Raw genomic sequence first — 16,650 nt, 5'->3', positions numbered from 1 at the left:
TAGCCACGTTTTAGAGTTGCTCTTTATGTTGTGTGTATAAATCTTTTGTGAGATCTAGAGATGTTTGCCTTCACATACACTTAGGGTTTCCAATCTCAAGATTGATGTCAAGAGCTTGGTGATCAATTCAGTTGCTGTTTCAAGAGCTTCAAGATACACAAGTGGGAGTGCTTGTACTAGTTAGGAATCCAAGAAAGAAGTAGTCTGTGGACTCGGAGCTATTACGTGGTCGTGATAGTAAGTTTCCTACTTGAGGTAGCAATAGAATGTTAGTGGTCTAAGTCGCTATTGTGTAAACTTCAATTCTTTTATAGTGGATTCAGTTTTACCTTGAGAATAGCTAGGTTAAATCCTCCCCAGGTTTTTTACTAGTATGGTTTTTCTGGGTTATCATACTGTTGTGTTCTTTATTTTCCGTGCTTTACAATAATATGATATATGTGTGTTAACCTAGATTTGATAATTTGACTAAGTAATCACTTGGATAATTAACTAGGTTAATCTGGTTGTGTTTTAAGATTTCTAAAAACAAACAGATACAATTTCATGACCTTATTAGAGTGTGACCTTAGTATTTTAAATTTTTCAATGGGTTAGGTGATCTTTTGCTTGGTATATCAGAGTTCGATCACATGGATAATTCGGCTCTATCACTCAGTCAAAATATTAGACTTGTTCATTACTTGTCTATTGTAGGGACTAGGGAGAATGAGAGACTTGTCTAGATCATCCCAAAGGATTAGCAACAGTTGGATTAAGCTATTATATTAACTTCAATAGCTAAAGAAGATTATTACCCCAAATTTTTTTTACTACAATATTGTAGCACCGCAATATATCTGAGCCAGGCCAATTAGTGAAGTACTAATTGTTTGTTCAATGTCAAAATTTTATCTCGAGCTAACTTTGAGGCTATTTCCTGTTCCTACCTGGAGATGGTCTCAAGAATGTCTCTTGACTTCGTGTTTCAAGGTTATAGCAGGTTTGGTAATATATACGTCAACTAAGAGAACTTTGGCCAAAATGTAATGACACAATAGTGTTTTTAGCATAAATGTGTCAACCCTGACTAAGCGTAGAACCTAAAAATAAAACGAACTGAAATTAAATAGCTCATTAATTTGAAGTGATTCTCGACCCAAAAAAAAGAAAAAGAAAAAAGAAGCTATTTTGATGAATGCAAGAAAGTAAATTTGATGCTACATCAAACGAAACGGTACTAATTATAGGAAATCTAAAATGTTGGATGGAAACTTGCATTAACATAATAATATAACTATAATTAAGGCTAGATTTGACGATAAAGGGGGAACTATAGGGATAAACAAGCAAAATTTGGGGCGTTTGATGTAGACTCTTCTGAAATATCAACCTTATTTATACTAGAGGCTCGACAATTACCCGTGGTTTTGGTAGGCCACTTATCGTCTCATCCTCGATCCCTTGGGACAATTGTCTCGATGTGTTGTTATTCCTTCTTTTATTTTTGGGTGGTTACTATATTGATTATTTAAGAGTTAGACGCTTGTGCTCTCCTCATGCAACTTGTTCTTCTTCAATTAGTCAATTATTAAATTTTTTAGTAACCCTATTTGAATTTAGGATTCTCATGTCTTGATCGAGCGAGCCTTAGTTAAAGGAATGTTGAGAGGACTGTCTAGATCGATTGAGACTCAATCTAAGGCGAGTCCAAGAAACAGACTTCCTTCTCTTGTGCTGATTCTTGAAACTTGATCTTGTCCTTGAAAATCAACATTACAAGTCAAACAAGATACATTTATGAAATTCACCAACACTTTAAACCTAAAGTTGGCTAATTCTTTTGAGATATTTTCAAAATTAATTTAAAAAATGATCCAAAAATACTTACTAAGGTTATGCTAAAACTTCATCAATTAAGGTTTCATTTTTGCTAACTTGTTTGCTTGATCATGAGATACTCGGGTCTCACATTGTTCTTGAACTACTCCATCAAACAGAGTTTCATGCAGTGGCGAAACCAGAAAGGTTTCTTTGGTGGGGCAGGAGGGGGGGGGGGGGGTTGCAATTGACCTGAATTTTATACATATATACATATATATATATACGTGTAAATATATATGTATGTATGTAATGTACATATATATGTATAAAATTGTATCCAAGTACTTTATATCTAAACAACACAAACCTACAAACTTAAGAAGAAGAAAAAAAGTTCCTATCATTATCATTTACATGTAAAATATTTTGAAGAATTCTTTTTATATATTATTTTGAAACTTTTTTTAAATGTAAAAAAATACTATGTCACTACGCGCGCGCACATACATAGTGGCACAGTACTCTATGATTTATAAGTTACATGAATATTATATGAAACATGTTTTTTTAACAATTTATTGGCAGCCAAAGATTGTATTGCATTAATTATAAATTATAGATTTGTGGTTAAAACAATTGAGAACTACATGGCATAAGAAGAAAAGGATCACACCTAGAAAGATATTACAAGAGGATTATCACTTAATTTGTTTGTGTTTTATTTATAAGTATGGTTACAGTAAAAAAAATTAAGACATTTAAAAAATTGAGGGGCAAAGTTGTATTTTCGAAAAGGGCTACTTGTAAATATATATAATCACATCATATGGTAATATAGATTGTGGGGGCCGGCCCAAAAATGATGGGCTATTCCAAACTCAGGCCCGTCCAAGGAGCGTACTATCCGAGGAAGAGCCACGTATGCAGCATTACCCAATCCCAGCAGCTCCAAGGAAATCCGTCCGAGAAGTAATTCGTCCTCGGACATCACGAAGCCCAGACGAGAAACTCTGCTCAGCCCTTTCAGCTCACCTTCCCCAACATATAAAACGAATTAAATTCAAAATATCTCACGGAAGGCTACCACCACATTAATTGCGCCCCAACCACCCTCTTGGCCGCATTAATGAGGAAAAGACTCCTGAACAGTACCGCCTTGGCCTCTGCAACTCACAAAGGGTCTGATGAGGGCGTCTGATGGGACAGGTGCTCGAGTGGATGCTTGGATGACTAACAGGTGTAAGGCTGGGATGAAAAGAAGAAAAATATATAATGTAGTGAAGTCCCTCAAAGAAGGGACGGCAGAATTGTAAGAGGAACAAAAGAAATAAAATCAGATTTGAGGAATCCTTTTTTGCGTTCTTATTTCCTCTCTGCAAGTAGTACACTACATGCATTAGACTAGCTAGTTTCACTGAGGCCAAGTTCTTTAACCCATTCTCTACAAGTATTTATTGTGGGTTGTGCTTTGGGCCAAGGCCTGATCAACGGAAGTTGGGCCAGGAAAATCGTGCAACCACAATTGGCGCCGTCTGTGGGGAGAACTAGGGCATCAGCTAGTGCAACGGTCAAGCATGTCAGAACTAGACCCGCACCAAGAGGATCCTCACCAAGCTAACTCCCAACGGACACGACATGCCGAGTCCCAGAGGCAAAATAACCCAACTGGCCCAGGTGAAAGGGGGAATCGTGAAGGGAGTGTGCATACCACTCGGACGAGCCAGAGTCACACTCAGATAGGAAGTCACGTGTCTCAGAGGCGAAATAGTCACCAGACCATGCAGCGAGAGATAGATGACCTAAAAAGGAAGTTACGACGTGCGCAGCGAAGACGATCTCCCTCTGACTCAGACGAGTCTTCTAGTCCAGAAGACGTGAGTTACAGACGAAGGTCAAGGACCCCACCTAGCGAAACCTTTTCTTACGAAAAGGAACCACGCCTTGTACGAAAGTATGAGCGCCCGTCCAGCAAAGGCTCGGGGAGCGACGCCATGAAGAAGGCGTTGGATCAGGTTTCAAGATCACCCTTCACTAATAGAATCGAAGGGGCTAAGATGCCAAGACGCTTCAACCAACCGGTGTTCGTCATTTATCACGGCAAAGCAGACCCGGTGGAGCACGTGAGTCAGTTTAATCAAAAGATGGCAATTTACTCGCAAAACGAGGCCCTGATGTGCAAAATCTTCCCCTCTAGCTTGGGATCGACGGCAATGAGATGGTTCAACAGCCTGAAAACAAACTCCGTGGGCTCCTACAAGCAGCTCACTCAAGCTTTTTGCTCCCGTTTCATTACAAACACTAGAGTCCCTCGACCTCTCAGTTCGCTGCTGTCCTTGTCCATGCACAAAGGAGAAACCCTGAAAGCGTATTCGGATAGGTATTGGGAGGTGTATAACGATTTAGATGACAACCATGATAACATTGCTATCAGCACGTTCACAAGCGGCCTCCCCACTGGGCATGGCTTAAGGAAATCCCTCACCGGGAAACCAGCTACTGACGTCCAACAGCTGATGGATAGGATCGACAAGTACAAAAGAGTGGAGGAGGATCAGCTGCAAGGGAAGGGCAAGGAGAAGGTCGTCCCCTTTAAGGCAAATGATTTCAGAATGGAACGTCACAATCCTAGTCAGCCGAGGAGAGATTGTCCGCGACAGGCTGGGCAGAGCACCCCGCAAACAGTGAATGCCGTATTCAGAGAGCCAGTACAACAGGTACTGGAGAAAGTAAGGGATGAACCCTATTTCAGATGGCCGGGAAAGATGGCTGGAAACCCTGCCAACCGTAATCAGAGCCTGTACTGCCAATATCATCAGGACCACGGGCATACTACTGAGGACTGCAGGAGTCTGTGGAATCATCTAGATCAATTGGTCCGAGAGGGAAGGTTACGTCACCTGCTGCACCCATCAAGCGGCCATCCCGGCCAAGCAGCACAAGAACCTCGAAGGGACGTGTCTTTAAGACCCCCCACCGGGACGATACATGTCATCCTCGCTGCACCAGGAAGAACTGGGCCGCCCATCCCCAGGGTATTAGCCGTGGATCATTTCCCCTACATGGGCAGGCAAAGAGAGCCCAAGAGGTTAAAAAAGGGAAGCTCTTTGATACTGGGATTCTCGGATGAGGATAAAGAAGGAACGGTTCAACCTCACGATGATGCCTTGGTGGTCACCTTGCGGATTGGGGGTTTTGATGTTAAAAGGGTGTTAGTAGATTCGGGAAGTGCGGTGGAGATAATGTACCCCGACCTATACAAGGGGCTAAACTTGACGCCAGAAGACTTAACAGCTTATGATTCCCCCCTCCTCAGCTTTGAGGGGAAGCTTGTCACGCCAAAGGGGCTAATCCGACTGCCCGTACAGACTGGGGCGGAAGTGGTGGAGGTGAATTTTATCGTGGTCGACGCTTATTCGCCCTACACTGCGATAGTTGCAAGCCATGGATCCACAGCCTAGAGGCCGTGACCTCCACACTTCACCAGAAAGTAAAATACCCATCCCAAGGATGAGTAGAAGAGATCCGAGGAGATCAGGCCGTGGCCAGGAAGTGTGTGGTGGCCGCCATTTTACATCGGCCCTCGGTCGAGACCTCGGACTCAAAAAGCTTATAGCAACCAGCCTCCTCGGTGAAGCATAACGAGGGGCTGGCCGAGGAGATAAGGTGTGAAGGCCTAGATAAGATTGCTGTCAACGATGACCCGGAGAAGTTCTTTCAGGTCGGCTCTAAATTGCCCTCTCATGAAAGGAGGAACTGGTCAGATTTCTCAGAGAAAACGTCGATGTATTCGCTTGGGACGCCTACGATGCCCCGGGAGTCGATCCCAGCCTTATTTGTCACCACTTGAACATCAACCCCTCTTCCACTCCGAGGAAGCAGCCACCCCGACGCCCTTCAAAGGAGCACGCTAGTGCCGTGAGAGACAAGGTGGCAAAATTAAAAAGGGCAGGGGCTATCAAAGAGGTCTTTTACCCCGAATGGTTGGCAAATACAGTGGTGGTAAGGAAGAAGACGGGAAAGTGGAGGGTCTGCGTAGACTTCACGGACCTGAACAAGGCGTGCCCCAAGGACCCATTCCCCCTACCCAAAATTGACCGATTGGTGGACGCAACCGTGGGGCACCCTCGAATGAGTTTCCTGGATGCCTTCCAGGGCTATCATCAGATACCCCTTGCGCTGGAGGACCAAGAGAAAACGGCTTTCATGACGCCCGTCGGAAATTATCATTATAAGGTGATGCCTTTCGGGCTAAAGAACGCGGGTTCGACATACCAAAGGATGATGACTCGGATGTTCGAGCCACAACTGGGCAAAATCATTGAGGTGTATATAGACGATATGGTCGTGAAGAGCAAAAGGGTGTCCGAACACGTGAAAGACCTTGGAACCATCTTCGCTATCTTGAGGGAGCACCGCTTGCGGCTAAATGCCTCCAAATGCTCATTCGGGGTCGGGTCTGGGAAATTCCTAGGGTACATGGTCACCCATAGAGGAATAGAAGTAAGTCCTGACCAAATCAAAGCCATTAACAGTCTGCAGACTCCTCGGAACCCGAAGGAAGTGCAGAAGCTCACTGACATGATTGCGGCATTAAGCCGGTTCATATCACGATCGGCGGATCGATGTCGACCTTTTTACCTCCTGATAAACAAGTGGAAAGAGTTTAAATGGTCGGAGGATTGCGTTCAGGCTTTCCAGCAGCTTAAGGACTACTTGTCCCGACCACCCATCATGTCCAGTCCGGAGGCAGACGAGGTGCTGTTTGCCTACATCGCCGTAGCACCCCACGCCGTAAGCCTGGTATTAATACGGGATGATAATGGGGTGCAGCGACCGGTGTACTATGTGAGCAAGTCACTACATGAACCCGAGGTGCGATACCTACCCTTAGAGAAGGCAATTTTGGCGATAGTGCATGCAACCCGGAAGCTTCCTCATTACTTTCAGGCGCACACGGTCATCGTCCTGACTCAGCTTCCACTTCGAGCCATGCTTCGAAGTGCTGACTACACAGGAAGGATCGCCATGTGGAGCGCTCTTCTGGGGGCTTTTGATATTAAATATATGCCCAGACCCTCCATCAAAGGACAGGTCCTCGCGGACTTGGTAGCAGAATTCGCTGAGCCCTCTGTAGAAACGGTGACCGAGAAGAAAGACCTGTGCGGAAAACTGGTCGGCGCGATTTCGGCCGGGGAAACCATGCATTGGAAGGTCTACGTGGATGGTGCGGCCAACCAGAGAGGATCAGGAGTTGGGATAGTTTTAATATCGCCAGACGGCGCTGTCATTGAAAAGTCATTAAGGCTCGGATTCTCGGCTACGAACAATGAAGCCGAATACGAAGCCTTACTTCAAGGAATGGCAATGGTTCAAAGGTTGGGTGGAAGAATAATAGAAGCCTTCTCGGACTCCAGATTGGTGGTCGGACAAGTGATGGGAGAACTGGAAGCTCGAGATACTAGGATGCAAGAGTATCTGGGACAAGTCAAACGGCTACAGGAGAGCTTTGAATCCTTCAGTATAACGCACATCTCCAGGAGCGTAAACACTCATGCAGACTCGCTGGCCACTCTTGCCACGTCCTCGGCACGTAATTTGCCACGAGTAATCCTAGTCGAAGATCTAGTTAAGGCCAGCCCCATCAGTGGAAACCCGACCCAAGTCCATCAGATAAGACAGAGCCCCAGTTGGATGGACCCCCTAAGAAATTTCCTCCAAGATGAGATCCTACCGGAGGAAAGACTGGAAGCCGAGAAGATACGTAGAAATGCTCCTCGTTTTTGGCTATCAGAGGACCACAAGCTTTATCGGCGCTCATACTCTGGACCGTACCTGCTCTGCGTACATCCAGAAGAGTCCGAGTCTCTTCTTGAAGAGTTGCATGAGGGAGTATGTGGAAGTCACACCGGAGGAAGATTGCTGGTGCACAGGGCACTCACCCAAGGATACTGGTGGCCGAACATGCAGAGACAAGCCCAGGAATATGCTAAGAAGTGCGATCAGTGCCAAAGATTCGCCCCAAATATCCACCAACCCGGAGGGGTTCTCAACCCACTCTCCAGTCCGTGGCCGTTCGCGCAATGGGGTCTTGATATTGTCGGACCTTTCCCCAAGGCTGCGGGGAACAAGCGATACATAATAGTCGGAACCGATTACTTCACTAAATGGGTGGAGGCTGAGCCTTTGGCCAACATCAGGGACGTGGACGCCCAGAAATTCATCTGGAAGAACATTATCACCCGCTTCGGAACTCCGAGAACACTCATTTCCGACAATGGTCTTCAGTTTGACAGCAAGAATTTTAGGGAGTATTGCCGTGAGTTTGGGATCATTAATCGATATTCCACTCCCGCATACCCCCAAGGAAATGGGCAAGTCGAGGCCGTGAACAAGGTCATAGTGAACGGGTTGAAGAAAAGACTGGATGAGTCAAAGGGGAGATGGGTAGAAGAACTACCGCACGTCTTATGGACATATCGGACAACGCCGCGGCGTTCAACCGGTGAAACTCCCTTCTCAATGACTTACGGGGCAGAGGCTGTGCTTCCAATCGAGAACAACTTCCCCACGTTAAGGTCTAGCTCGTTCACCCCAGGTGATAACGATGAGTTGTTAGGAAGCAGTCTGGACCTAGCCGAGGAAAGAAGGGAAAAGGCCACGATTCACATGGCCTATTATCACCAGAAGCTAAGACAAGGGTATGATGCTAACGTCAAACTGCGGCCTCTAGGTCCAGGTGATCTTGTGATGAGGAAGATTCTTGGCAGCGCAAAGAACCCCTCTTGGGGCAAGTTGGGGCCCAATTGGGAGGGACCATACCGTGTCACATCCGTGGCCGGAATAGGCGCCTACTACCTGGAGGATTTGGATGAAAAAGTTGTACCTCGACCATGGAATGTAAATAACCTCAGGAGGTATTATTATTAATAAAAATGGCTTAGCATACGTTCTCTTTCATGACTATTTGCCGCTTGCCAGTCTACATTACAATTATTTATAAGTTTTAAACAGAACCCAAGTCCTGCATGGCTCCTCGGACCACAGACTTGGGGTAAATTAATACTTAAGCCGATTATTTATCAGTTTTAAACAGAACCCAAGTCCTACATGGCTCCTCGGACCACAGACTTGGGGGAAATTGTTACTTAAGCCAACTATTTATAAGTTTTAAACAAAACCAAAGTCCTGCATGGCTCCTCGGACCACAGACTTTAGGGGAAGTTATTACTCATGACAGCTCATAGTTTTAAACAAAACCTAAGTCCTGCATGGCTCCTCGGACCACAGACTCTAGGGGAAGTTATTACTCATGACAAGTCGTAGTTTTAAGCAGAACCTAAGCCCTGCCTGGCTCCTCGGACCACAGATTTTTGGGGAGATTATTACTTGTGATAGATTGGGAGATTGTTACTTGAAAGAAATCACTTTTAATACATGCGCACCGTCTAGCACCATCGCGACCCTCGAATGAGCAACCCAAAAAACCCATTTTCATTTTGACCGTTTGCCTGTATCTACCTCGTTACAAATGTTTAAAAAAAAAAAAAAAAAAAAAAAAAAAAAACGCTATTGACATACATTCTTAGTAAGCAAAACGAACATCTTATATTAATGTTCCGAGTACACTAAAAGGAGAGGTCCTTACAAAAGAATGAAAAAAGAAGACAACTCTCATATAAAAAAAAAAAAAAAAAAAAAAAAAAAAATATGAGGGGGCTAATCCTTAGCGGGAGAATCTTCTTTCTGCTCGAGCTGAGGAGGAGGAACCTCAATGGTAGAGTTTGTGGCAGGATCCTTAGCCACATCAGACACAAGGACGGCATCAGGCACCGCCAGGTCTTGCTCCGAAGCGACTTGGGCTTCATCAGGAATAGCTCGGATCTCCGGAGGATAGAAGATGCTCTCGGGCAGTCTTAGGGCCGAATCCGCAGGAACTCCTGCAGCGTCGAGAGCATAAGCCCATGAAATGCCGCAGTACTCCCTGCACACCTCAGGGATCTCCTCGGAAAGCCTGGCCTCAGTCTCTTCGGCCCCAAGCTGGCGAGCAGCATTCTTCTCAGCCTCTGTGGCCTCTCGGATCAGCTGGGCCTCCTCCCTTGCCAGCCTCAGCTCATCCTCTACCTTTTGCAGGGCAGTCCTGAGATCCTGCACTGCCTGCCTCTCGGTGTTAAGGTTAAGCTGAGCCGTGTACAATTGTTTGCGCTGGTCCTCCGCCTGATCCTCGGCACTCTTCAAGCCAGCCTCTGCACTTTTACGTCGGTTCTCCGAATCCTTGAACTCAGCCGTGAGTTTAGTGTGATCATGCCTGAGGGACCCCAAGGCTTTCTCCACCTCTGTCCGAGCCTGGGTCTCAACCTCAGCCAGGTTGCGGCTATTACGGCAAAACTCCTCAGCCACAAAGACCTGCTGAGTAATCTGCGGACAAAACAAGAGCGTCCTTAAAAGAAAAATATATAATCTAACAGGAGCAAGTAAATGGACAAAGCAGTAAAAGGATTACTTACCAGCGCGAGATCCCTTTTAAGGGATAGAAAGAGCTCGGACTGAGTGCACCGCCTGTAGGCTTCCATGTCCCGAGGAAGAAGTAGGGGCTGCTCTAAGGCCTCCGCCACGTACCCTGCCCGGCCACGATTATACTCTCGGACCGAAGCAGTGTAAGGAATGGCGAGCCCATCCAGCTCCAACTTTGGGTCCCATTGACGAGGGGCGGTGCACACTTCAGTAAGGTTCCCCTCATCCCTACTTTCCGAGGAGGTGCCCCTTCTGCTCCTCGGCGCCCGTGTGGTTTTCTGCTACTTGGCCGGCTGGACAGCCACCTCGCCCTCCTCAGGCGTGTCCACCGGCCTCTTCTTCTTCAGGTCCGGGATAACCTTAAGGCCAGGGTCCGAGACGCCCTGGGGGACCACAGGGGGAAGGGTTTTGACCTTTGATGGACTTGGTCCCTTCGATGGCTGAACCTTTGATGACTGACCTTTCCCCCGAGAGGTCATCAGCTCCTTTAGAGACTTTCCCTTTCCTGCCATGGGCTCTACCTATTCGTCTGAAGTATCGTCCGAGCAGATAACGATTGAGGGAACACCAACCGCGAAGTGTTGATCCTACTCTGCTTCGGGATTAAAGGGCTCCACCGGGGGGTTTTGCTGAACTTCCTCCTCGAAGTAAAACTTGTCTATTTCTTCCTCAAGGGAAAGACGAGATGATTCAGCTCTTTCTTCAACCAAAACAGCAACACCAGGCTCATCTACCGGAGGTAGCTGCTTTGCCAAGTAAGGATTTCTGACACCTGGCAACACCACTGGTGGCAAATCGTGGTCAGCTAGGAGTCCGTCCAGGGACACGTCAATTCTAGCCAGCCTCGGACTGCCGGCCCTTATAGCGTGACCAACCGCCTGAAAAGCGCTGCTCAGAGGCTGGTAACCCAGAATCAAATGGGCTGCGCCCAACTGTCCGTCATGGGCGACGTAAATCTCCGACCTGAGAAGATAGTTCAGCGCTAGCACGTTCACAAATCCTATCCGAGGAGCAACGTGACTTTTGTCTGCAAACAAACCAAGAAAAGTGAGGTCATATCATGAAATTTTCCAATTACAAAGAAAGCCAGAAAAAATAACCCCTCAACACTAAATCCTTTCCCCAAAAAGGATCAATCCTAAAAGCGCTGCACCTGGGTTTCCTGCCCGAGTTGGACAGTGAATACCGTCGAACCACTCCCCAGAAGCAATGAGGAAGTCATCCTTCACGGTCTTATTGGAAATTGGAAGACAAGAGATCAACCTAACGACCTCGTTCCGGGATTTAAGATAATACCCGTCATCCCCGAGGCGGTGGCATTCGTACAAATAAGCCACATCATGCCAAGTGAGGCCTAGATTCATCCGCTCGTTTAGGACATCTACACAACCTAGTATCTTGAACATATTTGGGGCACACTGATACGGCGTCAACCTATGGTTGAACAGGTATTCCCTTGTTATCCTGCGCATGGGAAGTGTCATCCCTCCCTCTATGAAAGCAATCATGGGGATAACGACTTCTCCCTCAACTCTATCGGTCAATATTCCTTCAAGAGGACAGTGCCGCAGCCCAACCCTCGGGGGAATGCGGTATTTAGCCCTAAAGGCTTCCATAGCGGCAGGAGTTTTTACTAATTTTTCGAATCTACCCATCTGAACTGAACTGAGGAAATGAAAGTAAAGACTGAAAAGAAAAGTAGAGTCCGAGGAAGGAATTGAAACGGAGAGAAAGGCGAAATGTACTGGTACCTTCACAAATCGCTCAAGGGGACACCTGGGAATCTCTCTTGGACGAAGCGCTTCACAAGAACGGCTACGGCGGCGTAACGGACGCAAGTGTTCGTATATCTCTGGGATTCGATGGAGTTCTCTGGAGCCTTTTGGGGTTTGAGAAATGCAGATGAAAAAAGAAACTGAACCCCGCTGACGTCTTATATAGCAGGGAGGAGAGAGAAAAGATCCTCCCCGCCTAGAAATACGGGAAGAAACGATGGCCGTTCGATCCACGCCAAGCCGTTGGATGAAAGGAACATAACTCCTCCAGAAGTTAATGGCCACGTCTAGTAAATTGTAGCGCGTCAAAAGTAACGGACCGCACGCGCGCCCCACGATCTCCTTATTTCCCTCCACTCACAAATATCAAATCCCCGCTTTTCTCCTCGGAGTGAGGTTAAAACCGCAGTTTTGAGGGGCTATTGTGGGGGCCGGCCCAAAAATGATGGGCTATTCCAAACTCAGGCCCGTCCGAGGAGCGTACTATCCGAGGAAGAGCCACGTATGCAGCATTACCCAATCCCAGCAGCTCCAAGGAAATCCGTCCGAGAAGTAATTCGTCCTCGGACATCACGAAGCCCAGACGAGAAACTCTGCTCAGCCCTTTCAGCTCACCTTCCCCAACATATAAAACGAATTAAATTCAAAATATCTCACGGAAGGCTACCACCACATTAATTGCGCCCCAACCACCCTCTTGGCCGCATTAATGAGGAAAAGACTCCTGAACAGTACCGCCTTGGCCTCTGTAACTCACAAAGGGTCTGATGAGGGCGTCTGATGGGACAGGTGCTCGAGTGGATGCTTGGATGACTAACAGGTGTAAGGCTGGGATGAAAAGAAGAAAAATATATAATGTAGTGAAGTCCCTCAAAGAAGGGACGGCAGAATTGTAAGAGGAACAAAAGAAATAAAATCAGATTTGAGGAATCCTTTTTTGCGTTCTTATTTCCTCTCTGCAAGTAGTACACTACATGCATTAGACTAGCTAGTTTCACTGAGGCCAAGTTCTTTAACCCATTCTCTACAAGTATTTATTGTGGGTTGTGCTTTGGGCCAAGGCCTGATCAACGGAAGTTGGGCCAGGAAAATCGTGCAACCACATAGATAATTTTCAAAAATTTTGGGGAGACTTGGCACTCTGACCCTTTGATGCTCTGCCAATGGTTCATGAGAATGATACTTTCTCAAACATTTATTAAAATATAAGATTATTTTTAAACTTTCTTTTAAACTCAAGAATCATAAACAGCAAAAAGATTTTATATTTAATAGATGGTAAGGAGGGTTTTGGTTTGGAAGTGTATATATATGTATATATATACACACACGAGAGCGAGGATTGAAAATTCGACTTTTTCATTAAAAATATAAGTGTCAATTGAACTATAAGAATAATTAAAGTGGAGAGATTTTATATTTAACTCATGGTACGATTGAACTGAAAAAACAAAAAAATCAAGAATTGACTAGTATTTCAGTTAATACTTGTTCCCATTTAGGATGAATATGGTTTATCCACTTGATTTTTCATGGGTCAGTCCTCATCTCCTCTCTCCTCAGCTGGGTCTTTGTCTTTGACTACAAGGGTTGAGATGAGATAGTCCGGGCCTAGATTTTCTTTTGGGCAATAAAACTGCTTTGACTTATTATGTGGAAAAAAAAAAAAAAAAAAAGATTTTTCAAAGAATACACTAAACCTTGTATTTTCCGTCTAAATTGACCGAAAATGACAAAAGTATATCTTCCCTTCCATTTGTTCTCTCTCTCAAACACAATAGGTTTAGATTAATGTAAGACTAAGATATGTCAAAATTATGTTGGATCTAATTATGGGGCTTGAATAGTTGAATACGTGTTACTAAACCATTTAATTGCATAAATATTTCAAATTCATTATGGCCGATGATTAAAGCTAAAAACTTGAATGAAAAATCAAATTAAAACACAGTTTTTTGTTTGATTAAATTAATGGGCATTACCTTCTCAAAAAAAAAAAGAAAAGAAAAAAGAAGAGAAGAAAGTGTATGATGTTTAGAATATAGCTAACCTAATTCCCAAAACTAGTGAAAAATAAAAATAGAAAGAACACACAAAGAACAATCGCATGACACAAGATTTATGTGATTCACCAATAAGGGCTACATCCATAGAGTTACACCGATTTTCATTATGTCGGAGAGAATAGTACAAAGACAGCAATACAATACAATAATATAACAAACCTTAATTCTAAAGTGACAAAAATATACCTCAAACATGGGTCCATGGACTATGTCTCACACAAAATCTCATTTAAAATTATAATGCTTCCAAGTTAAATCTAGTCACAAGCTACTCATTTAAAATATACCTCTATACATGATCTCATAAGCTACTCTTTTTTTATTTTTATTTTTATTTATTTATTTATTTTTTTTAACGTGAGAGAGTGTGAGCAAATGGAAAGGAAAGGGATATTTTTGTCATTTTCTTTCAATTTGGTGTACGAAGGTTTAGTATACGACGGTTTTTTTTCTTTTTCTTTTTTGATGAATCAGGAGGTCAAGTGATATTCATTTCTTCTCCTTAAAAAAAAGAGTGATGTTTTTTTGAGAAACAAAAAATAAGAAAATAAAAGAGTGATATTCATTTCACGGTATTGTATATTTTCTCTTTCTTTTTTTTTTTTTTTCTTTTTTTGTATAAACAAAAATACAAAATAGTTGATAAAATTTTAGATTATATAAATATATATATATATATATTTCATGCTACAAATTTTATTGAGTAAAACATTTATTAAACAAACATTTCAACGGATAAACCCACCTACAAACGTGCACCAATATTCCTTGTTCGAATTGACGCATGGTGCAGATGCCTATATCATCTCAGAACTTCTAACTGTAGAATTTGTAGTCAATAATTAAAGCAGGCGATAAGTAAGTTTTAGCTTCAAGTGAAACACTGAAACCCGAGGACCAGGACATTTTTGACGCCTTATGGAGGAGCTGGTGACAACTGGTTTGCAAGGTGATACACTCTTATGGAAATATCTAGTACCTACGAGTAGGACAACCTATTTAGTTTATTTCAACTTACAGAGCGGTGTGCTATTTCCAGCTGTAGCTTTTACGGCCTTTTAACTCAGATCTAATCACAAAAGTCTTGTAGCTTAATTGATATATTTTCATATACAAAATACTTAAGGTTTTCGAGCTATGAATTTAACAGGACAACCATCTAAAAAAAACACTCAAATCTAATGTATTATTTATTTCAAAAATGTTAGGACCACAACTTATTTATTTGTTCTTATCAATTTAACGTAACTACTTTCTCAAAAAAATAAAAATAAAAAATAAAAAATAAAAAAAAAAAAATAAATTCAACGTGACTACGGGCAGCATCCTAGTAAATAGAAGGCCCTACTCATTAAAAAAAAAAAAAAAAAAAAAAGAGTAAGAAGTCAACACCAGCCGCTTTTTTCTTCTTTATTGCAAAATATCTTATAACTTGTGCGTAGGGCTGCAAATATATGACACGACCTACAAATATAACACGACTTTTTACATGTTTATTTTTAGTGTAAATGTGCTAGAACACTCACATCAATGTGTGTAAAATAGTATGAGGAGTGAATTTTACACATTTAAACCAAAAAAATTATTCACATTTGTCAATCTAAAAGTGTGTAATGTTAAGTTCTAAAATTTTAGAACAATTGGTAAATTGTAAATACAAACTTGCCTAGATATAGATCTTAGAGTTTATAGGATTTATTAGACATTACTCAAGTTGATACATTTCAAGATACAAGAACATTCAAGCTACAAAAAGAAGAATTCAGAAACTGTTTTGCTCGACCGATCGAGAGAACAAGTTTGATTGATCAAAAGACGGATTCTGCAGAATTTAATTAAAGCCTAATAGCCCATTAAGCCCATTAAGTGATTAGGGTTTCAAATATATTTCACCAAGTATTTAAGTGTTAGGTTCTAAATGTTTAGGATTAAATATTTAGATTTCTATTTTTATGTATGTTGGCAAACCGAAATCAAAACATGTCTAGATTATGTATTAGACATTGCTCATGATAGTACAAATCAAGATTCAAGAACTTACAAGCTACAGAAAGGAGAAGTTAATTTTTGTGAGGTTCGTTTGATCGAAATTAAGCTTCAACCGATTGAAAATCGCAGTCATGATTTTTTCTGCAGAATTCTATTTCAGTCCAAAAACTACAAAAATGTTTAGAGTTTTAAGTGAAACATTTCTTGGTATAAAAGGATAACCCTAACTACATTTTAGAGGTTCTTGGAAGTTTTGTGAGTTACTCTTGTGAGATCTAAGAGGTTCTATACCCTCTAACTCAATAAGCATCTGCCGAATCAAGAGATTTACAATCAAGAACTAGTGGAACCAAGTTGCTGCAAAAAATCAACTACTAACGATGATCTGAAACCTTTGAGTGGGATCTCAAAGTCACAAATAGAGAGTTTGTGTATAGCAAATCCAAGATAGAAGAGTCCGTAGAATCAGATCTACACGTGGTTATGTTAGTAAGTTCTACTTGAGG

This window comes from Quercus robur, chromosome 12 (genome assembly GCF_932294415.1).
Source record: "Quercus robur chromosome 12, dhQueRobu3.1, whole genome shotgun sequence".
NCBI lineage: Eukaryota > Viridiplantae > Streptophyta > Magnoliopsida > Fagales > Fagaceae > Quercus > Quercus robur.
This window is presented reverse-complemented; position numbering follows the sequence as displayed.